The 15378-nt window shown below is 34.6% G+C and overlaps 1 protein-coding gene across 1 annotated transcript in view; it reads right to left on the reverse strand.

Moving 5' to 3' along the window:
• Positions 1–12592, reverse strand: part of LOC142236791 (uncharacterized) — a 42914-nt gene extending 30322 nt beyond the window's left edge. The window contains exon 1 of the mRNA XM_075308084.1: positions 12455–12592. The gene's annotated coding sequence lies outside the window, so the exon portion shown is untranslated. The remainder of the gene's footprint in view (positions 1–12454) is intronic.
• Between the last annotated feature and the right edge of the window lie 2786 nt (positions 12593–15378).

The following is a 15378-nucleotide window of genomic DNA, read 5'->3' on the forward strand; positions in this document are numbered from 1 at the left end:
CGAGTGGCAACCATGATTATGAACCGACATGGACCAATTTTTGTGTGATTGGGGATCGGCTATATATTACTATAGACCGATATGGACCAATTTTGGCATTGTTATTAACGGCCATATACTAACACCACGTTCCAAATTTCAACCGGATCGGATGAATTTTGCTCCTCCAAGAAGCTCCGGAGGACAAATCTGGGAATCGGTTTAGTTAGTAACAACCATGCACGAATTGGTCTAACAACTTGTTAGAGACCATATACTAACACCACGTACTAAGTTTCAACCGGATTGGATGAATTTTGCTCCTCCAAGAGGCTCCGGAGGTCAAATCTAGGAATCGGTTTATATGGGGCTATATATAATTATGGACCGATATGGACCAATTTTTGCATGGTTATGAGAGACTATATACTTACACAACGTACCAAATTTCAAACGGATCGGATAAATTTTGCTCTTCCAAGAGGCTCCGGAGGTCAAATCTAGGAATCAGTTTATAAGGGGGCTATATATAATTATGGACCGATATGGACCAATTTTTGCTTAGTTGTTGAAGACCACATACTAATACCATGTACCAAATTTCAGCCGGAACGGATGAAATTTGCTTCTCTTAGAGAGAGCAATATTTCGATGTGTTACAAACGGAATGACAAAGTTAATATACCCCCATCCTATGGTGGAGGGTATAAAAAAATCTCACATTTGGCAAAATTGAGCTAAAATCAACTAATTTTCCTGAACTAAAATGAACTTAAATCGGCTATAAAAGATTTCGTTGGAGGTTTTAACAGATACTTCAAAACAATTTTTGTAATTCCATGATATTCCAAAGATGCAATATCTTCAAAATAAGTCTTAGTCGAAATTTGAAGCGTCTTTATCTTAAATTTAATATATCAGTTAATTTAAAGACGATTTCTTTTAATCAAAAATGTTTTTCTTTACTTTCAGGAAAATGTTCCTTAGTTTGAGGACTTACGGCCCTCACGGAGGGACGCAAAACTTCCAGATTCGTGTTCTAAATTTAATGAAAACTATTTTTGGAGCAAAAATTTTAAACTTTCTTTTAATTAAAATTATTTTTTGTGAAAGATTATACAATCTAAAATTTTGATTGAATAATCTTTCATATTAGGTCAATATTTTTTTCAGTAAAAAAATGTAATTAAGCTATAAGAAAATATTGACCTTCTCTTAGGGATTTTGGTAGTGATTCCGAGCGAAAGATGTGGCTTCTTTAAATTGGACTCAATTTTTATCTAAGTTCGATAAAATTATAATTTGGATACCGATACTTTTTACCGAATTTTTCATTTTAAATTTAGTGGACACTTCAAGGTAAAATATGATTTTTGTAGTTAAAAAAAAAAACTTTAAATCAATGATACAAAATCCTCAAAAAAGTTTATCTCTTATCCATAGATCCAATATCTCTGCTAATATAAAGACTATGCCCCATATTAATAAACCCAGAAAAAATATTGGAAGTTGTTCCACAAACATTTCTTTTTAACCCTCTAATGCCCAAACCCGCCTTTAGGCCGTCTTCGTTTAAACGGGAAGCTTTTAGTAAAACACACCTACAGACAATAAAAACGGCTAAAATAAAAAACAAAACTTAGTTAAAACTCTACAAAAGACTTTGCAGCATATACTGGATTTTACCGTATAATTTTTTTTTGTTTCATTTCCTGGTTTTGTGTCATAAACCTTAGAAATTTTTTCAGCTCTCAAAAAAATGGGGCATTATAGGTTTAAGGGCATCCCGGGACCCCCCATACATTTTTTTCACTTCCGATGAATTTATTTTGGGTCAGTCTTAATCAATAAAAAATAAAAAAAATTAAAATGCAAGTTTGCACCACTTCCGTATTACAAATTGGGAATCCAAACAACTTTTTTGAAGCTCTTTTTTTGCTGGGTATTTGTGGTCCTAAAAAACTCTATATATTCAATTTCAGGCAAGTCATATAAAAACTACGGTTTTTAGAAGCCCAAGAAGCCCAGTTTGTATGGGAGCTATAACAAACCATGGACCGATACACACCATATTCGGTACACTCTCTGTGTACCGAATATGGTGGCTCTAAACCACTCGAGTCAAAAATAATCTACGAAATTGTGAAGAAAATTTTACCAAAAAAATAACTATCAAACCAAAAAGTCTTGTTTTGCAAAATTTTATTTCTATAGAAAATTTTGTTTCTATAGAAAATGTTGTCATAATTTTATTTCTATAGAAAATTTTGTCAAAATTTTATTTTATAGAAAATTTTGTCAAAATTTTATTTCAATTGAAAATTTTGTCAAAATTTTATTTTATGGAAAATTTTGTCAAAATTTTATTTTATTTCTATTGAAAATTTTGTAAAAATTTTATTTCTATTGAAAATTTTGTAAAAATTTTATTTCTATTGAAAATTTTGTTAACATTTTATTTCAATTGAAAATTTTGTTAACATTTTATTTCAATTGAAAATTTTGTCAAAATTTTATTTCTATAGAAACTTTAGTCAAAATTTCATTTCTATAGGAAAATAAAGATATAAACAAGTATATACGGCCGTAAGTTCGGCCAGGCCGAAGCTTATGTACCCTCCATCATGGATTGCGTAGAAACTTCTTCTAAACACTGCCACCCACAATCGAATTACTTAAGTTGCGGTAACGCTTGCCGATGGCAAGGTATCTTAAAACCTCCTAACACCATCTTCTAAATTGTAAGTCCATACGTGGTATATATTAAATCAAAAAAGATCGATCCAATACGTATATAATTCAGTTTGACAAAGTAGACATAAAATTTTGACAAAATTTTCTACAGAAATAAAATTTTAACAAAATTTTCTATAGAAATAAAATTTTCACAAAATTTTCTATAGAAATAAAAATTTTCACAAAATTTTCTATAGAAAGAAAATTTTGACAAAAATGTCTGCAGAAATAAAATTTTAACAAAATTTTCTGTAGAAATAAACTTTTGAAAAAATTTTCTATAGAAATAAAATCTTGAACCGAATAAAATTTGATCAAAATTTTCTATAGAAATAAAATTTTGACAATGATGAACCGAATAAAATTTTAACAAAATTGTCTCTAGAAATAAAATTTTGACAAAATTTTCTATAGAAATAAAATTTGAACAAAATTTTCTATAGAAATAAAATTTTGGTAGATTATTTTTGGCGCTAGTGGCAACCATTATTATGAACCGATATGGACCAATTTTTGTGTGATTGGACCAATTTTGGTATGGTTGTTAGCGACCATATACTAACACCACGTTCCTAATTTGAACCGGATTGGATGAATTTTGCTCCTCCAAGAGGCTCCGGCGGTCAAATCTGGAGAACGTTTTATATGGGGGCTATATATAATTATGGACCGATATGGACCAATTTTTGCACGGTTGCTAGAGACCATATACCAATACCATGTACCAAATTTCAACCGGATCGGATGAAATTTGCTTCTCTTAGAGGCTCCGCAACCCAAATCTGGGGATCGGTTTATATGTGCTCTATACATAATTATGGACCGATATGGACCAATTTTTGTATGGTTGTAAGAGACCATATACCAACATCATGTACCAAATTTCAGCCGGATCGGATGAAATTTGCTTCTCTTTGAGGCTCCGCAAGCCAAATCTGGGGATCGGTTTATATGGGGGCTATATATAATTATGGACCGATGTCGACCAATTTTTGCATGATTGTTAGAGACCATATACCAACACCATGTACCAAATTTCAGCCGGATGGGATGAAATATGCTTCTCTTAGAGGCTCCACAAACCAAATCTGGGGATCGGTCTATATGGGGGCTATATATAATTATGAACCGATGTGGACCAATTTTTGCATGGTTGTTAGAGACTATATACCAACACCATGTACCAAATTTCAGCCGGATCGGATGAAATATGCTTCTGTTAGAGGCTCCACATGCCAAATCTGAGGGTTCCTTTATATGGGGGCTATACGTAAAAGTGGACCGATATGGCCCATTTTCAATACCATCCGACCTACATCGATAACAACCAGGGATCCGGAGCGGAGCGGAGCGTGGAGCGGAGCGGAGCAAGCCCTTTTTTTGCCGGAGCGGGAGCGGAGCGGGAGCGGTATTTTTAAAATCAGGAGCGGAGCGGGAGCGGAGCGGTTTCCAAATGAAAAACCGCTCCGCTCCGAATAAAATATTACTTGAATGAAATGTGTAACTTTGAAATTCCACTGTGTAGGTAATTTCAAATTTAGCTAGTACTTAGCGTAGTGTGAGTAAACGTTTAAAATGTGCGATATGTATTTTTGTACGTACGTACATTGGGGAAAACACAACGTGTTTTTATACCCTTCACCACTACTGTGGTACAGGGTATAATAAGTTTGTGCATTTGTATGTAACGCCAAGAAGGAGTAATCATAGACCAACCTTTTAGTATACGGATTGGCTTAGAATTAAATTCTGAGTCGATTTAGCGATGTCCGTCTGTCTGTCTGTCCGTCTGTCTGTCTGTCTGTCTGTTGATGTATTTTTGTGTGCAAAGTACAGCTCGCAGTTTTAGTCCGATTGTCCTAAAATTTGGTATACGGTCCTGTTTCGGCTCAAAGACGATCCCTATTGATTTTGGAAAAAATCGGTTCAGATTTAGATATAGCTGCCATATATATTTTTCACCGATCTGGTCATAATTGGCGTGTATATCAACCGATCTTCCTCAAATTCCGTACATCCGAATATTTTATGAGTCTCGAAAAACTTGCAAAATATCAGCCAAATCGGTTCAGATTTAGATATAGCTCCCATATATAGCTTTCGCCCGATTTACACTCATTTGCCCACAGAGGCCAATTTTTTGCTCCGATTTAGTTGAAATTTTGCGCAGGGAGTAGAATTAGCATTGTAGCTATGCGTGCCAAATTTGGTTGAAATCGGTTCAGATTTAGATATAGCTCCCATATATAGCTTTCGCCCGATTTACACTCATATGACCACAGAGGCCAATTTTTTACTCCGATTTAGTTGAAATTTTACACAGGGAGTAGAATTAGCATTGTAGCTATGTGTGTCAAATTTGGTTGAAATCGGTTCAGATTTAGATATAGCTCCCATATATATGTTTTTCTGATTTCGACAAAAATGGTCAAAATACCAACATTTTCCATGTAAAATCGCCACTGTTTAGTCGAAAAGTTGTAAAAATGACTCTATTTTTCCTTAACTTCTAATGCATATATATCGAGCGATAAATCATAAATAAACTTTTGCGAAGTTTTCTTAAAATTGCTCCAGATTTAAATGTTTCCCATATTCATACCCTTCACCACTACTGTGGTACTGGGTATAATAAGTTTGTGCATTTGTATGTAATGCCAAGAAGGAAAAGTCTGAGACCCATCGTTTAGTATACCGATCGTCTTAGAATTAAATTCTGAGTCGATTTAGCGATGTCCGTCTGTCTGTCTGTCTGTCTGTCCGTCTGTCTGTCTGTCTGTTGATGTATTTTTGTGTGCAAAGTACAGCTCGCAGTTTTAGTCCGATCGTCCTAAAATTTGGTATATTGTCCTGTTTCGGCTCAAAGACGATCCCTATTGATTTTGGAAAAAATCGGTTCAGATTTAGATATAGCTGCCATATATATTTTTCACCGATCTGGTCATAATTGGCGTGTATATCAACCGATCTTCCTCAAATTCCGTACATCCGAATATTTTATGAGTCTCGAAAAACTTGCAAAATATCAGCCAAATCGGTTCAGATTTAGATATAGCTCCCATATATAGCTTTCGCCCGATTTACACTCATTTGCCCACAGAGGCCAATTTTTTGCTCCGATTTAGTTGAAATTTTGCGCAGGGAGTAGAATTAGCATTGTAGCTATGCGTGCCAAATTTGGTTGAAATCGGTTCAGATTTAGATATAGCTCCCATATATAGCTTTCGCCCGATTTACACTCATATGACCATAGAGGCCAATTTTTAACTCCGATTTAGTTGAAATTTTGCACAAGGGGTTGAATTAGCATTGTTGCTATGCGTGCCAAATTTGGTTGAAATCGGTTCAGATTTAGATATAGCTCCCATATATATGTTTTTCTGATTTCGACAAAAATGGTCAAAATACCAACATTTTCCTTGTAAAATCGCCACTGCTTAGTCGAAAAGTTGTAAAAATAACTTTAATTTTCCTAAACTTCTAATACATATATATCGAGCGATAAATCATAAATAAACTTTTTCGAAGTTTCCTTAAAATTGCTTCAGATTTAAACGTTTCCCATATTTCTACCCTTCACCACTACTGTGGTACAGGGTATAATAAGTTTGTGCATTTGTATGTAACGCCAAGAAGGAAAAGTCTGAGACCCATCGTTTAGTATACCGATCGTCTTAGAATTAAATTCTGAGTCGATTTAGCGATGTCCGTCTGTCTGTCTGTCTGTCTGTCCGTCTGTCTGTTGATGTATTTTTGTGTGCAAAGTACAGCTCGCAGTTTTAGTCCGATTGTCCTAAAATTTGGTATAGGGTCCTGTTTTGGCCCAAAGACGATCCCTATTGATTTTGGAAAAAATCGGTTCAGATTTAGATATAGCTGCCATATATATTTTTCACCGATCTGGTCATAATTGGCGTGTATATCAACCGATCTTCCTCAAATTCCGTGCATCCGAATATTTTATGAGTCTCGAAAAACTTGCAAAATATCAGCCAAATCGGTTCAGATTTAGATATAGCTCCCATATATAGCTTTCGCCCGATTTACACTCATTTGCCCACAGAGGCCAATTTTTTGCTCCGATTTAGTTGAAATTTTGCACAGGGAGTAGAATTAGCATTGTAGCTATGCGTGTCAAATTTGGTTGAAATCGGTTCAGATTTAGATATAGCTCCCATATATAGCTTTCGCCCGATTTACACTCAAATGACCACAGAGGCCAATTTTTTGCTCCGATTTAGTTGAAATTTTGCACAGGGAGTAGAATTAGCATTGTAGCTATGCGTGCCCAATTTGGTTGAAATCGGTTCAGATTTAGATATAGCTCCCATATATAGCTTTCGCCCGATTTACACTCATATGACCACAGAGGCCAATTTTTTGCTCCGATTTAGTTGAAATTTTGCACAGGGAGTAGAATTAGCATTGTAGCTATGCGTGCCAAAGTTGGTTGAAATCGGTTCAGATTTAGATATATATATAGCTTTCGCCCGATTTACACTCATTTGCCCACAGAGGCCAATTTTTTGCTCCGATTTAGTTGAAATTTTGCACAGGGAGTAGAATTAGCATTGTAGCTATGCGTGTCAAATTTGGTTGAAATCGGTTCATATTTAGATATAGCTCCCATATATAGCTTTCGCCCGATTTACACTCAAATGACCACAGAGGCCAATTTTTTGCTCCGATTTAGTTGAAATTTTGCACAGGGAGTAGAATTAGCATTGTAGCTATGCGTGCCCAATTTGGTTAAAATCGGTTCAGATTTAGATATAGCTCCCATATATATGTTTTTCTGATTTCGACAAAAATGGTCAATATACCAACATTTTCCTTTCCTCGCCACTGCTTAGTCGAAAAGTTTTAAAAATGACTCTAATTTTCCTAAACTTCTAATACATATATATCGAGCAATAAATCATAAATAAACTTTTTCGAAGTTTCCTTAAAATTGCTTCAGATTTAAACGTTTCCCATATTTTTTTTTTACTAACATTGTGTTCCACCCTAGTGCATTAGCCGACTTAAATTTTGAGTCTATAGATTTTGTAGAAGTCTATCAAATTCTTCCAGATCGAGTGATATTTAAATGTATGTATTTGGGACAAACCTTTATATATAGCCCCCAACACATTTGACGGATGTGATATGGTATCGAAAATTTAGATCTACAAAGTGGTGCAGGGTATAATATAGTCGGCCCCGCCCGACTTTAGACTTTCCTTACTGGTTTTTTACTAACATTGTGTTCCATCCTAGTGCATTAGCCGACTTAAATTTTGAGTCTATAGATTTTGTAGAAGTCTATCAAATTCTTCCAGATCGAGTGATATTTAAATGTATGTATTTGGGACAAACCTTTATATATAGCCCCCAACACATTTGACGGATGTGATATGGTATCGAAAATTTAGATCTACAAAGTGGTGCAGGGTATAATATAGTCGGCCCCGCCCGACTTTAGACTTTCCTTACTGGTTTAGTAATTGTTTTCAAAAACGGCAAATGTCAAAATATATATCTAGTATGTGTTGTAAAAGTAACAACAGTACTTTCGATCAATTTCATCCCGTATTACTACAAAGATGTTTGTAATGAACGTCAAATAAATGCAATTAAACGATCTTATTTATATTTAATTTTTAGTTTTCTACACTGAAAAAAAAATATTGTCGTGAAGTCAAAGATTCCATGTCCTTAGAATAAGAATGCAAATTTTGCTTAACATGGAAGACGCATTTCTCTAAAATAAAGTTTTTTTTCTTGTCCAAAAGGCAATAAACTTTTGAATGAAGTTGTAATGTCCTTATAATTAAGTGATTTTACTTAAAAATGTGTATCATAACATGAAAGATAAAATTTTTGAGGTAAGGTCAACGTGACTTTAATAATTAAGAAAAATTCTTTAAAATTAATAAAATTGTCTTTAAATTTGTTTCCTTTTTGCATCTTGCCTACAAAGCAAAAAATCTTTAAAAAATAAGACATGTTTTTCAACACTTTATTTTAAAGACGCTTTTTACTTGAAACATAGCATAATTTCTACTGGAAGTCGAGTCTTAATATGGAAAAAAATAACTCGTTAACTCCTTTTTAAAGGATTTTGATAACAACTGACGAAAAAAAATCTAAAAAAAATAAAAATTAACATTTGCTTCCTAGAAGCAAGTACATAACCCCCAAATTTAAAAGAGAATTACGTCTTTAAAGTATCCTTACTTGTATTCTCCGCTTCTATGGCTCGGAATTAATACCCAAACTGTTAAAGTAAAGACAAAATCTTTGGAACCGGGCATGCTTTTTTTTCAGTGTAAGGACATTCATATTTGCTTTACTATTGTACTATACCTAGCATTCTCTTATTTCTGATATTAGTTCTCGAAAATTTAATTAAAATTATGGATAGTTTCAATTTTGGTTGAAAAATGTGCGCATATACATTTATTATACAATAAAGGGGAAAAAAGCGAAATTAGGTAACACTAGATCTGAGTAAGAATATTCGTAGGTATACCACGGACTGATGTCGATGGAGGTTGTTGCAAACATAAACATCACACACACACATTACAAATATAACAAAACCTCTTCTCTACGTCTGTTGCAAAACAAAAAAAAACTTTCGGAGAGTAGTTACTTATACTCTGTGTATAGACTTTCAATTCAAATCAGCGTTGCCGTTTTGGTCCGATCGGACCAAAATTGGTCCAAAAGATTTCTAATTTTTAAATTTAGTCCGATGGTCAGACCAAACAGAATTTGGTCCATTTTGGTCCATTTTCATAAATTTGGTTTCTATCACATATTAAATAGTAGATGGTGCACCGCAAAGAATATTGTCGGGAGGCCAAATATTTCACATGCTTAAAATACGAATACGAATTTTGTTTAGAATAGAAGACGTATTTCTCTGAAAGAAAGTTTTTCCTTGTCTAAAAGTCTCTAAACTTTTCAATGAAGTCTGTTTGTCCTTATAGCTAAGTGATTCGACATAAAAATGTGTATCCTAACATGAATGCAAATTTCGTTTTAATGAAGTCAAAATGGATTTAATATTTCTGAAAAAATCTTCAAAATTAATAAAATATTTCAACACATTGTTTTAAAGTCATTATACCCTAAAGCACATAGTGGTTAGGGTATAATAAGTTTGATCTGTCAAAAAATGTGCCTACAAGAAATATTGATTTTAGACCCCATAAAATATATACCGATCGACTCAGAATCACCTCCTGAGTCGATCTAGCGCTTGGCGTCCGTCCGTCCATCCGTCCGTGTGTCCATGTATTTGTTGTCCACAGGATTTCGGTCGCAATTATTAACCGATTTTGATGAAATTTGGTACAGGGAGTTTTTTTGGGCACAAGGACGAACGTTATTGAATTTGGAAGAAATCGGATCAAATTTAGATATAGCTCCCATATATATGTATTGCCCGATTTCGACAAATGGGGTCACGTTGCACTTTTTTTACTAACCGATCGTCGTCAAATTTAGCACAAAATAATCTTCTGTATCACCCTTTAAGTCTGAAAATTTCATCGAAATCGGTTCAGATTTAGATATAGGTCCCATATATATGTATCGCCCGATTTTGTCAAATTAGGTCATAAAACCCTTATTTATCAACCGATCTTACTCAAAGTTGGCGAAATGTAATCTTCTATAGCACTAACTATATGTGCAAAAAATCATCGAAATCGGTTCAGATTTAGCTATAGCTCCCATATATGTACCGCCCGATTTTTCTAAATAAAATAAAACTCAATTGAACAAATAATACAATGTTTGTACTATAATTTTCTCGAAGAGGAGCGGAGCGGAGCGTGGAGCGGAGCGGAGCGTGGAGCGGAGCGGAGCGGAGCGTGGAGCGGAGCGGAGCGGAGCGGAGCGGAGCGGTTTTTTTTTTCTCCGGAGCGGGAGCGGAGCGGAGCGAAAAAAATGGACCGCTCCGGATCCCTGATAACAACTACTTGTGCCAAGTTTCAAGTCGATAGCTTGTTTCGTTCGGAAGTTAGCGTGATTTCAACAGACGGACGGACGGACATGCTTAGATCGACTCAGAATTTCACCACGACCCAGAATATATATACTTTATGGGGTCTTAGAGCAATATTTCGAGGTGTTACAAACGGAATGACAAAGTTAATATACCCCCATCCTATGATGGAGGGTATAAAAATTTGTGGAGTACCATTTAGTTGAAGAGAGATATTTTGCAAAATCTACCAAATCATCAGAAGTTCTACTAATCTACCGAACAATAAGAAATCTACAATTTTTGGTAAAATTCCACCAACTGTAGCAACCGTGTGTATAAGCCCATGAGTATAAGCCCAAAATATGGACCAATACTTACCATATTCGGCACACATATTTGAGGTCCTAAAATATATCTAGATATCCATTTTCAGGTAAATGGGATACAAACTACAGTTTCTAGAAGTCCAAGAAGTCAAATCGGGCGATCGGTCCCTTGATTATTTCTACACGGATGAAAAAGACTGTTTTTCATGTGCTTGGCTATAAACATTATATGTTTGGAACACAAATTTTTAAACACAATATTTTTGAGTGCAAGCATATAATGTTCATAAACTAGCATAACATGTTTGGGACATATATGTTAATATGTTAGAACATATTATGTTTGGGACATAAAATGTTTGTAAATATAATATGCTTGGATGCAAACATATATTAATTTAGAAATAGCCTATAAACATATATGTGTTTAGTAGCTTGGAGCGCTGTTTAACAGGGAGCGATATTGAATTAAGTTGGTGGTTGTTGCTTGTTATTACAAAATTAACATTTTTTTTATTTTTCCTTGGGCAATTGATCAGCTACTTCTTTGATCCTTACAAACTGTGTGGTCCGCTGTTCGAATCCCCGTCCGGCAAAAGGTAAAATTAAAATAAAAAAAATCATAAAATTGAATAATTTCTTCTACAATGTTTGTATTACAGAAAAATGTGCTAAGAACTAAAAAATCTCGTGGAAGTGAGAAAGATGTGAGGGAATATACAATTAAGCAGAAACAAAATTTTGAGCATTCAGGTCGAAAACCTATGTTGTTAGCACCTATATTATCTGTTTATTTTCATAATTCATTATGATTGTAAATATATAAATAAATAAATAAAATTTTGAGCACAATATTGTTTGGGAGAATTTTTTTTAAGCATATAATATTTTTGGGTGCAAAATGCTTCCAAACATATTATATGTTCACATTATAACATATTGTTTTTTGGAAGACACCATTATTGAATTTGGATGCAAAAATACAAAATGTTTGGAACTTAGACTTCCCAAACATATATTGTTTAGACCAATATGCTTTCAAACATATTATATATTGGAAGAGATCAAACATATAAATGTTTGGCCAATACCCAAAAATGTATATGCTTGAAGCAAAATATGTTTGGGAGTATATGTTACAGAAGCGATGTTTTGTGAGCGTGTAGTCTTGCTAACTCAGGCGGGACGTAACATCTCGCAAATTTAAAATAATCGCGGGTTGCCATTTTCAGCTGCTGACAGGGTCAATGCAAATTTCTCTCAACGAGATGACTAAACAGTTCAATGTTCATCAAAGTTCATATGAGACTGACAACAGTAGCGAAAAACTTAAAAAAAGGAAACTTGGCGCCAAACAATTGACTCGCCCAATTAACATTGTATCATGGTTGGACCGGACCATCCTTTATTAAACAGGAAATTTCTACCTTACCTGTGGATGGAAAAATTTTTTTATTATATAGTACAGCTCGTTCACTTCACCATTTTCTTCACAGAAACTTGTGCCATCATGGCAAATTTGCACACATAAACGACAGAGATTTTGCTGAGCCATCGCCGCGGCATTTAACTTTGAAAAACAAACAAAATTGAAGAAATAAAATTTGATGTTAAACACTTTAGATATGGGATATGGACAAGAAAATTCATAAAACTAAATGTATTGGTAAAGAATGGGTGCCAACATTGTTACTCATGATATGCCAAGAATACGCAAATTTTGGGCGACAAATACGAGATTGCCTTATGGTTTCAAAGAAAATTCTTTAAAGGCGAATAGAACACATTATCGACAACTGTTACTATAGTTGCTATAACTTTGTGTTTATTGTCCTTAAGAAAATTATTGTACGACCAAAAGGAATAGGTTTTACCTACACGCAAAGAAAAAAAACGTTTGGAAAACGTGTACCGAAAACGTTTTTCTTTTGTTAGAGTTTTTTGAATTGCTTCGAAAAGTATACACTTTTATCACCAAAAAAATTCGTTTGTTACACAATTTTTATTTTTTCAATAAAAAGAGTTATTTTTGAAACAACAACACAGTCCATTTCGTTTATATCAAACACTGTTCTTTTCTGACTTTAGGTCTTTAATAAGACACATTTTACAGTTCATAGTAAAAATTTAATATAGTAGAATGTAATGTTGAAAATTTTTTCGGAATCTTCCGACCATATCTGGAATATATGTAAAAAAAAAAAAAACTTTGGTCGAAGCAGGGATCGAACCCACGACCCTTGGCATGCAAGTCCGACGTAGCAACCACTGCTCCACGGTCCCAAACTAAATGCATTTTTCTGTTAAATAAACTTTGTTTAATCGGCTCGTGGGCGCCGCAAGCTATGCTATATTAATATAACTTATATGGATAATTAGCTATTGATGACAATAACAGCTACGTAGCTCAGTGGTTAGTGTGTTGGCTTACAAAGTGCATGGTCCGCGGTTCGATTCTCAGTCCAGGCGAAAGGTAAAATAAATTTAAAAATTTATAAAATCGTATAATTTCTTCTACATTGTTTGTATTACAGAAAAAGGTGTTAAGAACTAAAAAACTTTGTGGAAGTGAGAAAGATGTGAGGGAAAATGCAATTAACCAGAAAAAAATTTTTTGAGTTAGTCTTTATGAAATTGCTTTTACATCCTGGAAAAGAATAAACGTTTATCACAAAAAGTATATACTTTTCTTCCAAATACACTTCCTTTCAACGAAAAGCAAATGAGAAACGAACTTTGTTTGTCTAAAATTTCGTTTGGGAGGAAAGAATTATTTTTTTGCGTGTAACCTCCAAAAAAAAAGTCAAGGGGAATTTCTATAGCCGATTTAATTTTACTTTAGAGTATGAAAATTATTTGATTTTAGTTGAATTTTGTTAAATATTTTTATACCCTCTACCATATTTCTAGCTATGTCCGTCCGTCTGTTGGAATCACTCTAACTTCCGAACGATGGTATTGCAAATGGGCCATATACGACCACGCTTACGTATAGCCCCCATATAAATCGACACCCATATGTAGGAGGAGCAAATTTCATCAGATCCGGTTGAAACTTGGTAAGTGGTGTTAGTAAAGGGTGATTTGTTAAGAGCTTGATAACTTTTAAAAAAAAAAAAAAACGCATAAACTTTGCAAAATCTCATCGGTTCTTTATTTGAAACGTTAGATTGGTCCATGACATTTACTTTTTGAAGATAATTTCATTTAAATGTTGACCGCGGCTGCGTCTTAGGTGGTCCATTCGGAAAGTCCAATTTTGGGCAACTTTTTCGAGCATTTCGGCCGGAATAGCCCGAATTTCTTCGGAAATGTTGTCTTCCAAAGCTGGAATAGTTGCTGGCTTATTTCTGTAGACTTTAGACTTGACGTAGCCCCACAAAAAATAGTCTAAAGGCGTCAAATCGCATGATCTTGGTGGCCAACTTACCGGTCCATTTCTTGAGATGAATTGTTCTCCGAAGTTTTCCCTCAAAATGGCCATAGAATCGCGAGCTGTGTGGCATGTAGCGCCATCTTGTTGAAACCACATGTCAACCAAGTTCAGTTCTTCCATTTTTGGCAACAAAAAGTTTGTTAGCATCGAACGATAGCGATCGCATTCACCGTAACGTTGCGTCCAACAGCATCTTTGAAAAAATACGGTCCAATGATTCCACCAGCGTACAAACCACACCAAACAGTGCATTTTTCGGGATGCATGGGCAGTTCTTGAACGGCTTCTGGTTGCTCTTCACTCCAAATGCGGCAATTTTGCTTATTTACGTAGCCATTCAACCAGAAATGAGCCTCATCGCTGAACAAAATTTGTCGATAAACACATTTCGAACCGAACACTGATTTTGGTAATAAAATTCAATGATTTGCAAGCGTTGCTCGTTAGTAAGTCTATTCATGATGAAATGTCAAAGCATACTGAGCATCTTTCTCTTTGACACCATGTCTGAAATCCCACGTGATCTGTCAAATACTAATGCATGAAAATCCTAACCTCAAAAGAATCACCCTTTATATAACCGCTAACAATCAAGCAAACCGTGGCCCATATATTATATATACAGACCCAAATATAAAACGATCCCCAGATTTGGCTTGCGGTGCCTCTGGAAAGAGTAAATTTCATCCGATCCGGTTGAAATTTGGTACGTGGTGTTAGTATAGGGTCTCTAACAACCACGCAAAAATTGTTTCATATCGGTCCAGAATTATATATAGCCGCTATATAAATCAATTCCTTAGATTTAACTTTCGGAGCCTCTGGGACGAGCAAATTTCATCTGATCCGGCTGAAATTGGTGGTGTTATTAATGGCCTTTAACAACCATGCAAAAATTTGATATATAATTATAAATAGGT

The sequence above is a fragment of the Haematobia irritans genome, chromosome 4 (assembly GCF_050003625.1).
Source record: "Haematobia irritans isolate KBUSLIRL chromosome 4, ASM5000362v1, whole genome shotgun sequence".
Lineage (NCBI taxonomy): Eukaryota > Metazoa > Arthropoda > Insecta > Diptera > Muscidae > Haematobia > Haematobia irritans.